Genomic DNA, 21,148 nt, shown 5'->3' with positions numbered 1-21,148 from the left:
TTCCTCCTCCAAAAACTAGGTGTGTCTTGTGGTCTGGTGCGTCTTACAGAGGGAAAAATACGGTAAATAGATATCTTGCAGCCCCGGTCCCAACTAAGTTCACGGCCCCCCACTTTGCTATTCCACCCCAAGAAGGACAAATGAGCACATTATTCATTTCCCCAAGTAATTATTACTATTATTATTATTACCTCTCCTGCTGTGGTGGATGCGCCTTGGTACCCCACCCTCCACCCCCCCGGATCTGAGCGGCGGGTGCCCCCACCCAGTCGCGGCTTGCTGCAGTTTCCTCTGGTTTATTCCCCTTCTCCAGTCACAGCCACATAAAATGCTGCGGGGAGAGAAGAGAGAGAGAGAGAGCACGAATTACTTGGAATTCACAAATATGTTTGCTTCAATTGCCCACCTTGGGTCTAGATTCCCAGGGAGGACAGGCAAAATGCAGGGGTCTCCCGATGTTCCTGGACTACAACTCCCATCATCCCAGATCACCGGCTGTGGTGGCTGAGGGGAGTTGTAGTCCAACAAAATCTGGAATGCACCCAGTTTCCTCACCCTTCTGCCTTGGCCAACCTGGTGCCCTCTCACTTTGACTACATCAGCCTGAGCCAGCCCAGCCATGTGATAATGGGAGTTGTAGTCAAACGCACCAGGCTTGGGAAAAAGATGATCTGGATTAAGCCCAGCGAGAGATAGGATAAACAATAATGTTGGAAGCCTTGATGTTTGTTGCTCAAATGTCCAATTAAATGTCCACCCCAAATCTTGGCGTTAAGTCATTCGGGTGGATGATCTCCGTTTTAGATTAAATCAATATGAACATGGCCTGAATTGGAAATCACCAATTCAAATTATACAAAGGTCTGTAAGCTATTTATTGCAAACACAATGTATTTGTGTTTAATTATATAAAATTTTAGGAGTTCACATTCGTTTGAATGTTGTTTTGCATACACCTTTTGTTGTTTTCAGCAGTAAGAGAAACACAAACACATGTTGCGGTGGTTTTATATGAAGTTTCCTCGGTTCTGCCTTATTAGTGGGCTGGACGCAATTAATTTAGTAGCAGAAACTCATTCCCTTCTCCACCCATCTCTGTGGATATAGAGTTAAGCAGCAGGAAAGAAAGAGTTAACAGAGCCATGTGTTCCTCTCATCCAATCAACACAGGGCCTCCTTTGCCCTCCCTCCAATGGAATTCCTTCATGTGGGGAAGGGAGGCGGGGCTTCTGCTCCTGCCAGCCCCAAGGTTAACCCTTGCCCTACCACACCCGCCCCTTCTGCCTCTCCAGATGGAAATCGCACCCTGCACACACCTACTGTGCTGAAGAAGCTCTGAGTGGCTCTCTCTGTCTCTTTCTCTCTCTTTCTCTCCTAGAAGACGGCCAATCACACGACGTCCTCCGCGTGGCCGCCAATCATCTTTCACCTCCGTCTCCTAATGAGGTCTGGAAATCGTAGAGATAGAAAAAGAGAGAATGGCTTGGGTTAGTCTTTCGAGGAGGCTGCACAATGCGTCTGTGTTCTGCAAAGGAGAGGCGCTTTTGCTGGGCAGGGGCAGCTTGTGGGGGGTGGCTGGGGTCAGGAAGACCTTTGCCCCCCACCTGAGACGTGCTGCATGTGGGATCTCCTCTACTGGAAACGGCACCAGACCCTTGACCCACATTGCCTTTTTACCATTATCTAAATCTGCCAGGTGTTTTGTCTCTTGTTGCTGTAATTCCTTATAATTCCTAATTATAATACCTAATAGCGTGGTGTTGCTTTTTAGCAAAAGCAGCTAGAAGAAGTAAATGTAAATCAGCAGGACCTTAAGAGACGACAACATCATCATCATCATCATCATCATTATTATTATTATTATTATGGTGGCATAAAATTGCACCTGACAACCCTTGTTGTCAACTACGTCATTATCACTGTGCTCCTCTGCATTTTATTCCCCCTGACTTCACTATTAATTATTTGCTGCATTCATATCCTTCCTCCTCCTCTTCCAAGGAGCCCAGCGTGGCAGATGCGGTTCACTTTCCCCTCGTTTAATCCCAACACCAACCCTATAAGGTAGGACGCGGGTGGCGCTGTGGTCTAAACCACGGAGCCTCTTGGGCTTGCTGATCAGAAGGTCGGCGGTTCGAATCCCCCTGACGGCGTGAGCTCCCATTGCTCCGTCCCAGCTCCTGCCAACCTAGCAGCTCAAAAGCACACCAGTGCAAGTAGATAACTAGGTACCGCTGCGGCAGGAAGGTAAACGGAGTTTTCGTGCGCTCTGGTTTCCGTCACAGTGTTTCATTGCGCCCGAAGCGGTTTAGTCATGCTGGCCACATGACCCGGAAAAACTGTCTGCAGACAAACACCAGCTCCCTCAGCCTGTAAAGCGAGATGAGCGCCGCAACCCAAGTCGTCTATGACTGGACTTAACTGTCAGGGGTCCTTTACCTTTGGGATTTTTTGGCTGAGAGCTAGTGACTGGTCCAAGGTCGTCCCCCAGTGGACTTCATGTGTCTGAGCGTGGGTTTTGAACCCTGCTCTCCCAGTTCCTAGTCCGACACTCGTAATTGCTACAACCAACACCGGCTACTGAGCATCTCCCCTCAAAAAAGCACACTCAACGCCCTCAGGGCAACACCTCCTCCATAGGATGAAGCTGTCTGTAGTCCGCAGAAACCTGCACCATAGCAAATGCGTAGGCCTTTTAAGGCGCCACAAAACATATGCGCTGATCCTGACTTGTTAGTCGTGTTATTAAATCGCACAACTGCTACATATACCGTATTTTTTGCTCTATAAGACTCACTTTTTCCCTCCTCAAAAGTAAGGGGAAAGGTGTGTGCGTCTTATGGAGCGAATGCAGGCTGCGTGGCTATCCCAGAAGCCAGGAGAGCAAGAGGGGTTGCTGCTTTCACTGCGCAGCGATCCCTCTTGCTGTTCTGGCTTCTGAGATTCAGAATATATTTTTTTTCTTGTTTTCCTCCTCCAAAAACTAGGTGCGTCTTGTGGTCTGGTGCGTCTTATAGAGGGGAAAATACGGTCACTAATAATTACTCTTTCCCTTGTCGTTTCAAACTGCAGGAATGAGAGGGATGGACGTCTTGTTGCAAGACATGATCTGCATGCAGAGGTCATGTGCTCTGGTTTTCAACACGGCTATCGCAATGATTTCGGGCGATCTGCACACACTGGGACAGAGCAGGTTCATATCTCTACCAATTCTGAGCAGGGGCCGGCAGCAAAGGTTTCTCGGTTGAAAACCCCAAAGAGCCACTGCCGGTCAGATCAGCTTTCCAAAATATGGTGCCCATCTTGGCTTGGACTACAACTCCCATCAGCCCCAACAATAACAAAGATTTGTTTTTTGTACCCCACCCATCTGACCAGGCTGCCCAAGCCATTCTGGGCCGCTTCCAGCAGATATTGCCTCTTGTTTGTCTGGGCAGAGAGGGGTGTGCGTGTGTTTGCAGAAACCTCCGATCTTTGTGCGTATCCGCAACGTAGTGCACTTTGCAAAGGTAAAAGCCAAACCCACTGCCCCAAACAATCCTGCCCATGGCTCCGCCTACCTGTGGCATTCCCCGCCCCCAGCCCCCCCATGAGGAAATGTGGCAAGCAAGCTGGAAAAGACTGCAATTCATGGTCCTCCACAACACACACACACATGTGGATGTGTGCGCTGAGCAGCCCGCAAAACGGAGATAATCGCACTGGCCTACATTGCAAGGTTGTCGTATGCTTCAGTATCTCTCCCTCCACCTTTTAAAAATGTGTGTACATGTGTGAAAATAATATTTGGCCATTTCATTTCTCCCTTCCTATTGCAGCTAAGAAGCACTGGCAGGGTGAGCGGTTAAAATAAAAAAAAAAACTGAAATTCACACCACCCGCCATGCCCCAAGTTTTTTTAAAAAACCCTCAAATTTTGCTTCTGCTTGGTAGATGAGAGAGTAAGGCCGGGGTGTGTGTGTGTGTGTCCAATTTCTGCTCCAACAAAATTTCTGCTCCAACCTGTGAGCAGGTATCTTTGTCAGGCCTCTAACTTTTAACAACACACACACACCAGGAAATCTGGGTTGCAGACAAAAGATCTGTCAGTGATATTTTCCGGCTCAGTGTGCGCAGAGACTCTGTGATCATTTTCTTAGCGGGTTGTGCCCACGTCACTGTCCTGAAAAGCCCTATTGCTGGGTGCGAGTCCTGGTGACTGAGTGTCAAGGGAAAAGCACTCTGCGCATGCCCATTCCCTCATTGCGGGGCGGCAGGGGTTGGGATGGATGACCCTCAGGGTCCCTTCCATTTCTACGATTCTATAATTCGACTACTGCTTCCCTGTGCTGGTGGGCGAGGGTGGCAGCTGGAACGAGGTCCCGGGATCATCCAGCCTTATGCGTAAGGCTTGTGAGGTATTGCCGGGATTTATTCCTTCTCTCCCATCCCAAAATAACCTGCCTTAACCACTGCAAGTGTGTGTGTGGGGGGGAGTTTGCAGGCCTGGGGTTTGGCGGAAACAAACCGGAGGCAACTTTTTTCCCACGCTGCCCCACGACGACGGCAAGGAAAAGGAAAGAAGAAGGGGCTCGCTAGTCACCGCCGGTGACTCACGGCTCACACAGTCTTTTTGCCTCAACCCCCCCCCCTCCAAGCATGTCTGGGTCTACGTCCTGCCATAAGCCTGGGCCAAACACACCAGCCGCCGCCCCCCCCCCCCGCCAGCAGCACCGGTGTGGTCAGCCTACCGTGGGCGTGAGCCAGACAGTGTCTCGTGAGTCCACCCACGGCTACTGGAGGGGTGGTGGGAGAGGCAGCTGGGGGGGGGGTCTGACTGCCCCAAACATGGCTGCACTTAGGAAACCTCCAAACACACACACACACAAGCTGGGGGGGGGGGTATTAGCAGGACCCTCCTCCCAACCTTTAACTCAGGGTAGGGAGAGCTGGGGCGTGAATTTACGTCCAGACCAAATAGCAACCCTGAAGCCAAAGACCACGGCTATTTCTGGAAGAGCTGAGGGCTAAGTTTGGCTCAGGGCGGGACGGGGCAGCGGCGGCGGCTGTGGCTGCGTTGGAGCAAGTAAGGGGGGGGCGAATGTCGTAAGACCTCCTGTGCATACTCCTGCCTTGTGAAATGTGGCGAGGGGGGCAGAGAGGAGGCGTCCCTGGCGGAATTGGTCTCTCCGCCATAGAGGGCGTGAGAGAAAGTCGAACCTCCGTTCCGAATGTGCCAACCGCACGCCAGCGACAGAGCATGGGACACGCCAAGGGTGCCCGATGCTTGGGTTTTACACACAGGCAAATCACGGCAACGAGGCTGCTGGCATGCACGACAAATTGGATGTGGAGAGGACGCATACTAATAATATGCCCGAAAAACAGGCTGTTCCGACACAGGTAAGCTCAGGGAAAGTTACAACGCCTGCGGAGTGTGTTTGCATCACCCAGAATGCACTCCATGCTGAAATTATGCCCTAGGTGTACCGCCGTCTACAGCCAACGGCCGATTTACGCACGTCCAATTAACGCACAACCGCGCATGCACATAGCACTGCAACCTGGAAGGGGCTGGGAAAAGGCTCTCCACCGTCATAGGGTCAGGAACGTTACCCCAGCGCAGAATGGTTGTTGCCTATATAACTAGGACTGGGCCATATCTGGTTTTCAACAATGCAATGTATCACCGGCTAAACATTATGATATACCGATATATTGCGATGTCTGAAGTAAGGATGGAGCTATGCTGAGAGCCGCCGGCTAGCTTCATGTTTCTTCCCACATTGTGATTTTTGCACAGCACACACACATCGTGATTCGCAATATATCGCCAGGTCAAAATTATGAAAATTACGATATGGACTTGAAACCGGTTTGGGGCGATATTACAGCCCTACTGTGTACAAATATGATTATACGCTACATAGAGAAATTCGGAAGCATTTCTGTTTCCAGCTATGGAGGCTGAGATCAGACACCACACCGACTAAAAGTTGAGATCCCACCCGAAAAGGCACAGGGGTCTAAAGCCCTTCGCACGCACAACTTTGCAGAGCCATTCCGAATTGGGGAATCTATGCTACCTGCCTCGAGAGTTCACCGATAGAATACTTCCACACTCCTTGCCCGCTCACACTCTTGCCAGATCTGTATTGCCAGCAAAGACATACGTGCTGCATTTTCTCACCCTCGTGCTCCGGCACAGGACACCAGCACCCTGGCCCCCAACATACGGCTTTCTGCTCCCCCCTCAGGTTGAACCGCAAGTCTGTAAGGCCAGGTATACACACCTTCCAATACCGAGATCCAGGTTCTGGGCCGCTTTGCCACCCAGGGCACCCTTGTCTTCACCATCTCGACTGACTGACCACCCCCAAGGTGAAAAAGTAGCTGCAACAGCAAAGGAATCCCAGAGGGCTCTGTTTGTTGACAATTCCAAATTCCAGTTCTGTTAGCTCGTGTTAGGATGACTCTTGGGCTGCTTCTAGTTTATTTGTGTTTTCGGTTGCGTAGATTATTTTGGGGCATTGTGTGTGTGTGGTGTCATAATGCTGTTAAGACATGTTTTTTTCTTTCTTTCAGACAGCAGAGAATGTGGAACATGAATTCCTAAATAAAATAAAACGAACAAGAAGGATTCAACAGGCACGCAAATCTGTACACACACACACACACACACACACCCCAGGGCCAAATGACATGTGTTTGTGCGTGTTCAGAAACCCGTGACCCCCCACACGTGTGGCTACACACGCCCGTTTCCAAACATGTGCAGCCCATGTTGCTGGCACACACGCAATCTCCATGTGTGCCCAAACACCCGGGAGCTTTCCACAGGATCTCGCCATGCCCCCGGGCCGTACGAAAACTTTGTGCGCCTGCGTGCTTGCATTCTGGTGTGAACCAGCCGGTCACGCCAACCACACACTCGGTCTCTTGCTCACACCACTGTGACACACTGCCCCACATCTCCTCACGCCCAGCGACATCCATGCGCCCTGCTGATTTGCACACGCTGCTTCTGTGGGGATTTCGGGGCTGAGCTGTGACGCAAGTGTGAGCGAGCCAAGAGGAAGCGATGGGGGCAAGTCCTGGCAGTGCAGCTGGCGTAGGAGGGTGAGGCTAGCCCGTCTGGGGACTCACCCAGCCTCCAGCTACTACACCCTCCCTCCCTCCCTCCCTCGGACAGCAGAAGCGTCCAGTTCCCACCCAGTCTGGCCAGGGTGCCAACATGCACACCCCTCGCCGCTCCAGGGCCTGCGCATGTGTGGGTGTTAACGGCAGCTACTAGGCTGAAGATTTCTCCCAGCGAGGAGGCCAAGGCAGCTGCAACTTCAGAGAGGCATTATATCGCCCCTCCCGCCCCCCGCAAAACCATCCCTTGCTCTAAAAGCCCGCGTTGCATTATGGGAAAAATCGACAGGGATGTCACTGGGGACCGTCCATCCAGGGAGGAAGTGAGGCAGCTCGTGTGAGTGGAGGAAGTAGGGGGAGGGACAGGAAATGCACCCCAACACACACACACACACACACACACACGGGTCTAGCGAACCATTTCCTGTGCAAGCAGCTGTCGATACACAGCCCAAAGGAGAAGGCGTGGCCAAACCCAGCCGACACAAAAGACACCTATTTGATGCTAGAAATCTAAAATAACAAAAGCAGGGCACACAAAGACACACACCCGCATGTGTGGTTGCGCTCTTTTGCTCCTACACACACGCACACCTAGAGCCGTCGGCTCTGTCACATCGCAGCGTTGCGCCGTCGCCCGACATACTCCCACAACCTCTCTCGCGCTCAGCACCCACCCATCCCGCCACACGCACAGAGTTCTGGGTGAGGAGGTGAGGTGACCCTCCTTCCCTGGGCATGCGCGTCAGCGGCCCCCGCACGGCGCACCGAACATGATGCGCAGGGGATCTCCAACACTCCCACGCCTCCAGGAAGGCGCGGGGACAAGGGTCCCGGGGGCGGCTGCCCGGAACCCAGTGGGGCAGAAAGGGCACCGCCGGATTGGCCCCAAAGGGCATGGCACAAAATGGAAAAAGCGCCCCCTCTGCCCTCTGCCGTGGGGCAGAAGATGAAGCGGATCAATGCTCGCCCAGCAGATTTAGAAATTTCCCCCAGTATCAATGGTGGGGTGAAACATCCCCCCCCCCAAGCTGTGTTGTTTTGGGGAAAGGTCCTTTCAGTTTCCCCTCCGCGTTCGTTTTCTCCGAAACAGAGATTGCTCGCTGCTTACGGGACAAATTTACAAGAAAAGGGAAGCAGAGACGATGGCAAGTCGCCCCAACCGCAGAGGAAGCAGCGAGTCACGGGAGACTGTGCGCATCACGGGTAAGTGTGCCTGAGCATGGAGGCCACCGACACAAGGCGTGAATGAGGAGAAGGAGCAACCAGCGGAAAGCGGGAGTGAATGGGGGCCCACGAGGGTGAAGGACACAAAGGCGGGCGTGGGAGGTGGCGCAACAGTCAGAAAGGAATGATAACCAAGAGGGAGCCAGTCTAGTGTCTCTTGGTCGGGAATTCCACAACCCGGGAGCCACCACCGAAAAGGCTCTCTCTCTCTGATGTAGGCGAGAGAGAAGGTGCTCACCTAGCGAGTTGAGCTAACATCACTCCAGGTGGAGCCAGGCCGCAAAAGAAACCTTGCAGTCCTAATTCATTCCTGCTCATGGAACCAGGCCCCCACCTTGCAAGGAGACGCAGGCAAATGGCAGGGCGTTACAACAGCGTCTGCGTTGGCTCGGGAGGGCAAACCGGGCTCTGGGCTGGTGCCAACCGTGGGTGTCTGTCCGGGTCAATAAAGATGCCCAGAGATACAGAATGTGTCACCTGCCCCCACCCCAAAGATGTACCCAAACAGACACACAGGAGGGGATGTATGCACAGACGCAGCGCGCACTTGTAAGGTGTGCAAATGCACGCAAAACACCGCAAATACGTAGGCACAGGCCTCATTTGGGCAGGGAGCAAGTCACAAATGTAAGGAACGAACACGGATTCAGGGCAACGAGGACCCAAAAGCACTTGTATGTCTGCATCGAGACCACTTCTCCCTTGGCTTCCACCCAGTTTCCGTTAGAACATAAGCCATCGGTGGTTCTCTCCTCCTCTGTGAATCTGTGCAATCCTATTAAATCGGTGGCCTGTGGCAGGGAGTTCCGCACGTTAACTGTGCACTCCATGAAGACTGGCTTCCTTTCATCTGTCCTGGTAGCGACCGGCGTCCTAACAAGGAGACCCCCCATCCCAACCCCAGTCCAGGGGGAGGCGCACAGGATCTTTCCTCTGGGTTCTGGCAGACGCCAGAGCAGTAGTCCTCCCGCCAGGGAGCGTGGAGAGGGAGCGCTCAAAGAGCAAAGCGTGGGAAGACCCCGTAGGTCAGGAGAACCTGGAGCAACCGGCCGCTTTCTGGGATGTGGGTTTAGGAACCTGTTTGCAAGGGATCAGCGGCTCTTGTATGTGTGTGTGTGTGTGTGTGTGTGATTCATTAGGCACAATGAACAGGTCTCCCACACATTCGCACACAGGAGGGTGAGAACAGCTGTGTCAGCGCTGAGTCAACACCAGAAAGGCTGCCATTTCTCTCTCCCCAAACCCCCATGTCCTGGAAACCACTGAGAGAATTGGGAGGAGAGGAGGGCGAGAGTTAATTCGGTTCATATCCTTAATGCGCGCACACCACGAGGGAGGCACAAAACACACCCCTCGCAGTGACACACACACACACACAGAAGCCCACACGCCTTCCCCTCAAAACGCAAAGCATCCACACACATCGATCTATAAATGCAAGTCAGGATAAAACACACACGCTCACACACACACACACACACACACACACGAAGCGGCCCAGTTCTGCCCACACACAGCAATCCGGAAAACACCCCCCCACACACAGGGCAGTGCGACAGACACACCCACGCGCAACAGTGCGCGGTGAAGCAACACCCCCGCGTGCGCCACTTTCGCAGCACGGTGGGCTGACGGCGTGACGGCAGGAGCCCACGACTTCCTTGAACCCAGCGCCAGCAAGCCAAACAACGAGCGCTCTTCGCAGCAGCCAACGCACCGAGGGCGCACGGTCAGAGGACCACACAGCCAGGGGCAGGCTGACGTAAGCAGCTCCCCTCACAACTGCCACCCTCGAGATGCTGCCACAGCAGCGCACTAGCCAACTCACTAGGGGAAATATACACATCGCAAGCAGCGCCCAGGGGTGCGCAGGGCCCATGCGCGAGGGACCCACGCGGTGCGTCTGAGTTGTCCAATGGAGTGGGCGTGTGGTGATCTGCCATGACTCCTCCGACTCCTCCTCCTTCACCCACGAGGGCCAATCGCACAAATAGATCATTCACAAGAAGTGCAGACGTATTTTTTCTGTTTTGCATGACTTTTCTGCTTAGGTCTGAGGGGTGGGAGGCGAGGGCGGACCACCGCACACCGCTAAGCCTTCCCCAGCTCAGCTAACTTGCACCCAAGGAAAACCCCTCGGCATTTCAGGGGTTAACAGATCACAACAGGGCTGGGAATCCCCCCTTTTCTCCCTTGGGTTACGGCAGCTGGGGAATCCCAGACAGATTTCTCAAGATTCCGACCTGGGTTCCCAATAACCCACATTTCCAGATTTGCATCTACCTGCCTCAAAAGAGAGAGAGCAGGAAACACCCAGAAATCAAAGGGGGTCTTCCACATTGTTGTTGTTTTTTGGGGGGGTTATTGTGTGTGGGGGGAATGTGTGTGGGCGCGCATCAAATGCCCCTAAGGAACACACAGATAACACACCAACACAAAGGGCACACACAGATGAAAAAATTCAGGTGTGTAACACCTTCTAAAGAGACACATCAGCTCCCCCAACTTTAGGTTTTCTGGACTGTAGTTCTCATCAGCCCCACGGGCATTTTTCAGGCACCACTGTATAACTGCATCACATCTGTAAGGACTTGGCCATCTAGTGTGACTCTTCGGAACTCCCTGCTGATTGATTATCAGCCAGGCGAATCCACTGTATTCTTTTCGGAGCCTGCTGAAAACCTTCTCGTTTAATAATAGCAGTAGTAATAGTGATAATGATAACATATTACTTATTGTATAAGCGGGTTATAAAATGAGTGCCGCATCCCCTATGGGCAAGCCCACCTAGATGTTCAGAAAGTTTGTGGGGGTTTGAATTTGCTCTAGTCTATTCTATTGCACTGTTAACTTTCTGTACATTTAAAATTACGGCTGTAAACTTCTTAGCGATAATTTCGCCGTGTCACCTTCGCCGTAAACCGCTTTGAGGGTTTTCTTCCACGAACAAGCAATATATAAGTTTTATGAAATAAATAAATAGTAAAACAACAACCCTTCAGGGCTGAGGGCAGCAGTTCTGGGAAGGCTATTTTGGACACAGAAACGTCCAGACGTACGGACGTATCTGAATTTGCACGCACATATACAAACATTGCCCCATATCCGTATTGTTTCACAAAATGCGCAGAGCGAAGGACCCAGGCAGACAGGCGCTAAGAAAGGGGGGGCACACGGGGTTTTTACAAAAGTGGCCTTGAAGCTTGGCGGGGCAGGAGGGGGATTGCACACAAACAAAACGCAAGAGTTTGAGCACAAACAGGGTCCTTGCACAAGATTACAACACTGGGGCAGAAGTGAGTCAACTCGTCCCGAAAGTCTTGCAACCCTTGCCGAGCGAGAGACAAAAACTTTATAGAGTGACCCCTTTGCTTGCCCCCCCCCCGCCCAGAAGAAGCACAGGGGCACGTCGCCGTTGGCACAGTGGGGGCAAGCGCCACCAGAGCCACACACCCTGTGGGAATCAACTCCCCCTGCCCCAAATACACGCATACACACAACATACAATTTCGCTTGAGAATGCTGCATCAGCAATGGCCACGGCAAATAAACACACACCTTGAGTTGGAAGGGAGCCAAAGGGTCATGTAGGACCCAAACACACACACACACACACACACACACACACACACCCTCGATGTGAAGGAATCCCGGCTCAGGGAGTTGTTTGAGATTGAGCCGGCGAGAGTTGAGCGCGCGACATGTGCCAGGAGAAAAACCGGCGCGGAAACTCTCTCTCTGCCACTCACAGAATCCTTCCCTTCCCCTCACAAACACACACAAAGGAGGCAGACGCACAGAGAGAGACCCACGCACACACCCACGCCCACACCCACGGCCTGGGCTTACCTCGTGGCCCCAAAGAGGCATGGTGCGCTTCAAAGCGTTGCTGTCCCCCAGGGTTACACAAAGGAGCACTGACTGCCTCACACACAGCCAAGGGAATCGTGCGTGTGTGTTAACTTCTGTGCTTCCTCCCCTTGCCTGCCGGCGTGTCCTGCCCTCCCCCCCTTACACATACACACACACACGCCGTGTGGGGTTCGGGGTCCCTGCCAAGTCAGCAGAGCACATGCGGGGGGTGAATTCCGGCCACAAGTGACTCAGCCCCCCCTCCTCGTTCCCTCCACCCCCGGGAAACTTGTCCTGGTTTAAAGGGCTGGGGTGACATCATCGTCAACTCCCCCCCCCCCCCCGCACAGCTCCCTCCTCCACTCAGCTCCCCACATCGTTGCCCCGCCTGGGAATCCCAGACGAGGAGGCGGCCTCCCCCTCGCCCAGCCCCGAACTGCCGGCCTTCCGTTCTGAGGAAACCAAGAAATGCCTAACAGGGAAAACACACACACACACACACAGAGCAAACCCCAACACAGTCATACCGGCCAGGAGCGCATAACAGACATGGGCGGCGCATGAAACTTTGCAAATCTGTAAACGCTTAGACGTACACACACCGTGTATCTAGCTATGTATTTCCCTGCAATGCACGCGCACGCACGCACGCACACAGAGCTCCCCTTCATCTGAGGGCGGGCTGTTCGATCCCACGCGCCAGAGGAGCAGAGGCGCAACGGCAAGACCTGCGGCCGCACACGCGCCGGAGGACATGAGTGCGCAGAGACCGGAGAGGGGAAAGCAGAACAAAACAAGACGCAAAGGAAGGGAAAGTTGTGGCGTCACAAAAGGGCAGCTCCCAGCTCCCTGCGCTCACACCTCCACAGGCGGGCCCATGCGCCCTGCAAGTGCACAACGGCTGAAGAGACCGCTGTTCCGCCACCGCCAGAGGCCTGCCACGCTGTGGGGAGACAGGGCCCTGACCCCTGCCTCGTCTCAGCCACCCCATCCAGACCCACAAGCCTCAGTGGGCTGACTCAGGCTAGAGAAGGCGTGAGTGCGCAGGCTTTTCCCTCACGGTGCGCCACCCTATTTCTTTTTGATAGCGGCCCGCTTCCAGAGCAACCAGGAGGCAATTTTAAAAAGAGAAACCAGAAAGTCCACGGGCAAGCAGCAAGACCCCCACTAGTTCCTCTGTTGTGTCATCGGGAGGAAGCCGCAAGCTTTTCCATGCCAGTTTCTGAGGGGATTCTGAGGTAGCGGAAAAGGAGGCTGGGCGTGGGCACAGGAGCGCACTGTTTTATGTTTGTGTACATGAAGAAGGCCCTTGCCGGCAGCTCAGCACCACACAAGGTGAACAGGCCAAGCGCGCCATCAATCCCACAATGCCCTGTGGCGTCTAGGACCCTGGCCCAGCGCCGCAAGGCCCATCATGAGGCGGGGCATGCGCCAGACAGAGGGGCGCTCCCCCTCGCATCCAGGGCGGCCATGTTGCGGCCGTACGGAAACATTTCCACGTTTTGGGTGGTGTGGCAGAAGCCACGCGCAAACCAAACTCGCCTCCCTCTGTGACGCAAGCGGGGGGAAAGTGCCGATAAAGCAAACCGCTGTCTCACACGAACTCATAACAATAGTCATAACGCCACTGGGAGCCTTTGTTCCTTCTGTAAAACCCAGAAGCCGCTGAGGGGAAGAGACTATGGGGAGGGTAGCAAAAAAAAAAAATGGAGGTGGGTGGGGGGCAGGCTGTGTCCGTGGGCCTGGCCCCCGAGAAGCAGCCAGCGTGGGGTTAAGCGTTCACTCCGACAAGGAGCCTTTTAAGGTCACAGCTGTGGCTGGGCGTTTGGAGGAGGTGCATGCGAGACTCTCTTTCTCTCTCTGTCTCTGCCTCCTTGTGGTTGTGTAGAGAGAGAGAACTTCCTCCATGTCCCGCCTCCCTTGCGCTCTCTGTCCCTCCCCCCCTCGCAACATGCCCAGCTGCTACACTGGCAGCGTGCCAAAGATGCGCGCGGGGGGGGAGAGGAATTGTGCCAAGGTCCAAGCCTGGTCTATCAGGCCCCCTCACAGGCTGGAAGGAAGGAAGGGCAGAGCGAGAGCGGCAGAGCTAATCTGCTTTTGCGTATGTGCTCCTGTGTGTCTTTGCAACAGCTATTGTCCCCGGCTGTGGAGAAATAAAAATAAAAGCGCAACATGCACAACTTTGCGCAAAGGGGCTCGCCTTTCCGTATTCCTAGAGAGAGGCAACGTGCGCTCGTTTCACAGCCTCGCAACGCAAGAATGCGCATCAAGGGGGAGATTTCCTCCACAGCACTGTCTGACACAAATAGACACACACACACAGAGCCATGTTTTCTGATATACCAAGCTGTATCCTTCTCAATTGTCTGCAGAGGCGAGAAATCTCAGGCCTAAGGAGTCCAGTGTGGCCCCCCCAGGCCACTTCTTCAGGCCCCCAGAACATTCCACACGCCACACCCCTCACCAGCTCAGCTTTGCACCCCAAAGATTTTGGCCCAGCTGGAATGTGAACCCTTGAGAAGGCCTCTTGCTTGTCTGGATGCGCAAGCATGCGCGGAAGGCAAAAGTCACATTTATAGCCTGAACACCTCTGCCTCTGGCCACGCCCTCTGTGGCCCCCGAAAGGCTGCTCAGAAGCGAACGGGGCCCTCGCCTGGGAAAAGGGCCCCTATTATTGCTCCATTCTTGCATAGTTTGTGCCAGAGCCACAAACCTCCTTCCCCAAACTCAGCAAACCCTCAAGGTCGCACCCACCCCCTGCCCACCCTCCAAATACAGTGCCCCCGCTGCCGACTGAAAAACAAAACACAGAAATCCCAAAAATCGCTGAAAAGGGCCAAACCGGAAAGCAAAAAAATTAAAAATTTTAAAAAGCATAAAAATTTCATTCATGAGAGGACATTGAAAACCAGCCCACTCACCAAAGGAAGGGGGGGTCCCGTCGCTGCTTTCTCATTGGCTGACTCCCCCCACACGCCGGGCCCATGCGAGACACGGCTGGTGTGGGGGGGAGGGTCAGACTACGCTCCAGCCATGGTGTGGGACCCAATCCTGCAGGGAAGGAAGGAAGGAGGAGTTAGAGAGGACGAAGGAGGCTTTGATTGAAGAGTCAGAAATTCCCCCCCACACACACACACACGTTGCAAATTTTCAGGGAATAATCAAATCCCACAGGGTGACGCCACCTATTCACCTCAAATCCCACTCGCCCACCTGAAGACAGCATCCAGCTCCCCAAACACGCACGCGCGCGCACACACACACACAATGTTCTTGCATAGCTCTGCAGACATGCCCCACTCCAGAAATGGTCGCAATTCCCCTATGTGCCAAACTGCCTCTGCCCCAGAGATAGCACAGGCCCCCCTCCAGTGCACTCCCACGGGAGGGGGGGGGGATGTGCAAACCGAGCGAAACTTGCACCTCCTTGCGCTTTGAAGTAAACGCCTTCGCCATAATTGCCGGGACACCTTTGGGAGGCGCAAGGGAAAGAGAGCTTTTGCTGAACTCCAGGAAACTCCGAAGCGGATATGTTCTTTTTGCAAGAGGACGCAGGAAAAGCCCGCCTAGCCTTTGAGGGTCAAAGCTGGGATCTTCTGCCCCCCGAGCAAGGGCCCTTCTTCCCCCAAACCTCCCTGCACTCTTTTCCTCCAGAGGAACCCTTGCAGGATTTGCACCCGGCTCACCTCGGCAGCTGGCCACCCCAAGCGAAAGCTGCAAGGCCTCTGCCTTTATCAGCAGCTCCAAGGAGACAACAGCTGCAACTTATCAGAAGCCCAGAGGCTGCAGCCCAGGACTTGCACGCTTGATATTTCAGTTGCGCATTCCTCCCGAGGGGGGAGTCGTGTGAAGCCGGGTGTCCCTAAAGGCGCCATTGTAGGGGAACCCCAAAATCCACACCTGCCTGCTCCTTGTTGGAACCGCTGAGCCAGAGTCTCGCGAGGGAGCAGGCTGGGCGCTTCCTGCAAAAAACCAAACCTGACCCAACTTATCCAGCGATATTCCCTCCAGGGCCGAGCCAAAAACAAAACCGCAGCCCCGGTGAACCTGCCCTGCCTTCTGCTGAAGCAGCTTAGTCACCAAAGTGTCAAAACTCTCTTTCAAAACGGGGGAAACCCAGAGAGGAGGTTGAAGGGGAAAGTTGGAACCGGGAACCTGCAGGCGAGAGAGTGAGAGACAGGCTGGCATTCCGGTCTCACCTCTGTGACGCAAAAGTTGCTTCACAGCTGAGAGCAACCCTTCGGATGTCCTTTTAGCGTGCATTGATGATGAATTGCGCTCCTGGTGCTATCAGGGCGGCTGCACGTTTTCAAGACTTGCAAGAGTTTGAAGGCAGACGTACTGCTTCATTTCCACTATTTTTTTTATTATACATTTTTATTTTTTAGCATATTAATTCCAACATTCATACAAAGGAACTTCTCATCTTATACAATATTTTTAGACTTCCGTCAACACCTCTGATGATTTTCCGTTCTTTTATCACTTGTTGTGCATTTCTTAATTTCCTATTGCCTTTAATTACCCTTAACGAATAATTCTCCGCATTGCCTTTCTTGCAATATTTCAAATAATTCACCTTACAAAACTTCTTGCAAACCTACTAGCGTAATCTGTTCACCACAGTTGCTTTTCAAATAGCGTACTGCTTCATTTCCAATCAGTGCATGCCCCATAATTTCCTCCTGAGACCCAGTAACTCCTCACACCGCCCATGTCCCGCTACGGCGCATGGGTACCCCTCAAGAAGTCAGCACCGCAGCTGCACTGCAGAAGAACCCGAAAAGCACAATGAATGTGTGTGTGGTTCAGTATGATTTCGCCACGAATGCACAGTTGTTGCATCAATGTCATGTTGCAGAACACACAGCAGCAGCAGCAGCCAAGGCAAGCCCTCAGTTCATCTGTAAAATGGGAACAAGCCAGGCTGCAGAAGAATGGCGCATTAAAAAGGCATTAGCAGGGATGCTCTCGTAAATGACATAATGGCCGTTAACTGGGGAGAGTCTGCAGAAATGGTGCGTCGAGGACTGCGTATCAGCCTTGGCAGAGATAAAGGCCCCAGTGTGTCGAGACAATGGACATTCAGAAGGGTCTACTCCAGCCAGCACAAGGGGACCCTTCAGAGACGCCCACGAGGGCTGGGGGGGATCCCTTTCCGGAGGGTGGAGTAGCTGGAGACGGTGCCAAGGTCTCTTCGGCAACCCGGGCTGAGGATCGAGCCCACACCCCGTGCTTGCCCCTTCCCGCCACACCCCCAGAAGACACCCCACTACAGTAGCCTTTTAAATACATGATGAAACTGAAACAACAGCTTCCTCTGTTATTTCCTCTCTGTCAAATTTCAGACTGTAAGCTCCTTCGGGGCAGGGACTTTTTCCTCTCGCCCTCTGCAAAACACCCTATTTGCACCATCTGAGTAAATTCCAAAGAACAAATCAGCAGCAAGATGGGATTCAACTCTGGCTGGATCTTCTCAGAATCCAAACTTTTTGCTCCCATGTCAGCCCTGAGGACATGTGCAGCAACAAAGCGGCGCACCTCTGACCGCATGCAGAATGCACTGCTCTCCACAGGCGGGGCTTTAGGCCCGAATTCCACCAGATTGCCGCACCCCTTCCAGGGAACCCAGAAACAGGACCCAGACCTCGTTCCGGCTGTTCACCACTGCTCATTCCTGCATTTATATCCCACCTTTCCTCCAAGAGAGCCAGTGTGGTGTAGTGGTTAAGAGCGGTAGTCTCGTAATCTGGGGAACCGGGTTCGCATCTCCGCTCCTCCACCTGCAGCTGCTGGGTGACCTTGGGCCAGTCACGCTTCTCTGAAGTCTCTCAGCCCCACTCACCTCACAGAGTGTTTGTTGTGGGGGAGGAAGGGAAAGGAGAATGTTAGCCGCTTTGAGACTCCTTAGGGTAGTGATAAAGCGGGATATCAAATCCAAACTCTTCCTCTTCTTCTTCAAGATGCTCAACGCAGTGTGCATCGTTCTCTCACTTCCACTTCACCCCCAACAACCCTATGAGGTAGGTTAGGCTGAAAGACTGTGGCCGGGTGCAAGGTGGCCCAGCAAGCTTCAAGTGAGAATTTGAACCCCGGTTTCCCAGGTCCTGGCCCGACACCGTTAATCTCTGCACCACACTGGCTCCTAAACTAATAAAGAACGGGCATCCGTTGAGACATTGCGACCCAATACTCCAGGCACAAGCGGAAAACCACTTTATTTTTACTCCAAACCAAACAGTCCACGACGAACCGCCACGTTCCACCTGTCTCTGGTTCTGTATTCGCAACCACCAAAGCGAGCGGTTGTAAACGTATAAGCATGCGCACAAAAAGTGGGAAATAAGTACGGCAACCAGTTAAGAATCAAGCAACTGGCGGCATTTAAAAAAAAATAAAATTGATGAACACTCTTGCCCTGCTTTCCTCACCTAGCAAATTAGCTCCTCCCTGCGGTGGGACTTTTAATCTTGCTCACAGCACGCCATTCGTTCCCAACGTGATCGCTGGGGTTTCATGCGCTTCAATGCACAACGTTTCGCTGTTTGCCGTACGGAAGGGTAGGCTCACCATCTCCCGCTCCCCATTCATTTGGAAATGCCCTTTCCCACAAAAAATAAAACAAAAAAACGCCCGCTTTGGGGCCTGCGAGGCCTGAGGAGAGGTCCCATGAGTCCTTCAACACCCACATGCAAACATCCTTGGGACACCCAGATTTAAAAAAAAATGCTTCCAGGACAGTTCTATTTTCATTCTGTGTCAGATGAATGGCGGGGGGGGCGGCCTTCTGGCAATGTACAATTAGGCTGGGGGCGGGGGGGGGGGAGAGAGAGAGAAGCAGCAGAGCCAAGAGGTTGGGGATTTGGCCTCGCTGGGAAGCTGAGAGCGCGAAACCGGCCCCACGTGTGCTTCCACGGCGCAGCAGCTGATGTCCTGCCCTGATGATGCAAGAGACCGCAATCTGCAGCGCCTGATGATGTAACGCCACCCTGGTGTGGCGCGGGCAGCTGGGCCCGCTGGCGCAGGGGGACCCTTGCGGCTATTTTTGGCCCACAACGAGAACCCCCTGGGAAAGGGGAGGAGCCTGCCGTCGGGCTTTGCTTTATTTTATTTTATCTCTTTTTGCCGAGCGAAGTTTGGGTTGCGTTTTGCAAATGCAGCAGGCAACACATTCTACACCAGCCCAAACTGGCCCAAAAAGGAGATTTTAAATTTTTTTTTGCCTACCTCAGGACCTGACACGATAACTGTTCTCTACTAGGGGGGACATAACATATACGGGTTGGATCGGGATAGCGGCCCACTTTTAGTCCAGCTTTCCGGCCTCACGGCGCATTTGCGATTTCCCAGCGCGCTGCCTCCGACAGAGGAGGGAAAGCGCAGAGGTAAGGGCAGGAGGAGCTGGCAAGACGGGGCAGACAACTGCAGCCATGCGCCACCTTCTGCCTTCTCCACGCGCACAGATGCTCCCTTCGGGCACCTCTGCCTCGAGGACCCCTATGCAGGGGTGGTTTTTCTCGTTTCTGTGCATTCCCCCCCCCCAGCCAAGGGCAGCCTCTGGGGTCCTTATCTCTCCTTCTCTGCACCCTGGAACAAGATCTGCACTAGCAGAGATATAAGTATAGGTAATTCTCTTCCTGCCGGCTCATGTCAGCCGCCACAGTCGCTCACTAAAAAATAATAAAAATAATGAATAGAAACCCAAACCTTTCGCCCAAGCTGCTTTGAGGGTCTTCTCTCAACATGGGTGACTTGGCTCTCTCAGCCTAAACCAGGGTTGTTGTGCGGGATTAACTGTAGGCCAGCCATTTATGCCACCCTGAGGTCCTCCTTAACGGGGGAAATTGTGCGGTATAAATGCAGCAAATAAATAAATACAGTGGTGCCTCACAAGACGAAAAGAATCCGTTCTCTGATTCTCTTCGTCTAACGGTTTTTTCGTCTTGCGAAGCAAGCCCATTGACGGATTGGCGGATTAGCGCTATTAGCGGCTTTTAGCGGCTTATCTGCTGATCAGATCAGCTGATAAGCGGCTTAGCGGCTTAGAAAAAGGGGGGGAAGGGGGAAAAACCAGCAGGAACTCGCAAGACATTGTCGTCTTGCGAAGCAAGCCCATAGGAAATTCGTTTTGCGAAGCACCTCCAAAATGGAAAACTCTTTCGTCTAGCGAGTTTTCCGTCTTGCGAGGCATTCGTCTTGCGGGGCACCACTGTACTGGAAGGTTTTTGCGACAGGAAAACGGGACTCAAGGATTGAGGTTCCCCGCCCCCAATTCCGCAGCCCTAAAGCTTCACTGGGGCTTTGCCCCCATTCCTCTCTGCACATGGATGCACACAGGCACAGAGGAGCCTTCACTAACCTGGGACCGCCCCCACCAGATGTTTTGGACTACAACTCCCATCAGCCCCTGGGGCTGATGGGAGTTGTAGTCCAAAACATTAGTTGGCAATGCCTGTGATACAACAGGAGCAGAGTTGTAAGCTATGCTCTGGCTAGCATGCACCGAAACTTTACACACTCACACAGACCGTTGTTCTCTCCCCAAAGCAAGACAAAAAACAACAGCCAATTTATTTCAACCTAAATCCCAGTTTGGGGGTTCCCCCCTTCTATTATTAACGCAAGGCCGCAATTTCACTATGCATTTAAAGCCGTTGTCGTGCCAGTCCAGCCCGAAAGAATCCTGGGAAATCTTGTATTGGTTCAGAGTGGCAAGTCATTCAGGGACCCCTATTCCTCTCCCAGAATTTCAGTCCTCAGTGGTCTAACAGTCCCTAGAAACACTGGGGACTGTAGCTCTGGGAAGGGGGAATAGGCATCTCCCGGCGACTCTCCCCACCCTTAGCAAACTACAGTTCCCAGGAGTTGTTGAATGGAGGGGAAGCCGTGGCTGTGTAAAGCGGTATTTTTAAAAAAGCCCCACGTTGGGCAAAAAGTTTCCTGCCTTGCAGGG

The 21,148-nt window shown here is 53.2% G+C and overlaps 1 protein-coding gene across 8 annotated transcripts in view; it reads right to left on the bottom strand.

Annotated features, from left to right (window-relative positions):
- The window catches only part of KDM6B (lysine demethylase 6B), a 103,377-nt gene that overhangs the window by 53,212 nt on the left and 29,017 nt on the right, over positions 1-21,148 (bottom strand). For 5 of the 8 annotated variants that reach the window (XM_083472453.1, XM_083472452.1, XM_083472459.1 and 2 more), the window contains exons 2-4: positions 15,117-15,246; positions 1,317-1,448; positions 192-331 (exon numbers count right to left, since the gene is read on the bottom strand). The gene's annotated coding sequence lies outside the window, so the exon portion shown is untranslated. Of the gene's footprint in view, positions 1-191; positions 332-1,316; positions 1,449-6,272; positions 6,410-12,192; positions 12,305-15,116; positions 15,247-21,148 lie in introns of those variants that run through there. The other 3 variants (XM_083472457.1, XM_083472456.1, XM_083472458.1) reach the window with 3 other exon arrangements.

Source organism: Podarcis liolepis (assembly GCF_965112155.1).
Source record: "Podarcis liolepis genome assembly, chromosome: 13".
In the NCBI taxonomy this organism is placed as follows: Eukaryota; Metazoa; Chordata; class Lepidosauria; order Squamata; family Lacertidae; genus Podarcis; species Podarcis liolepis.
Note: the sequence above shows the minus strand (reverse complement) of the source record. Positions and strands in the feature narration are given on the sequence as shown.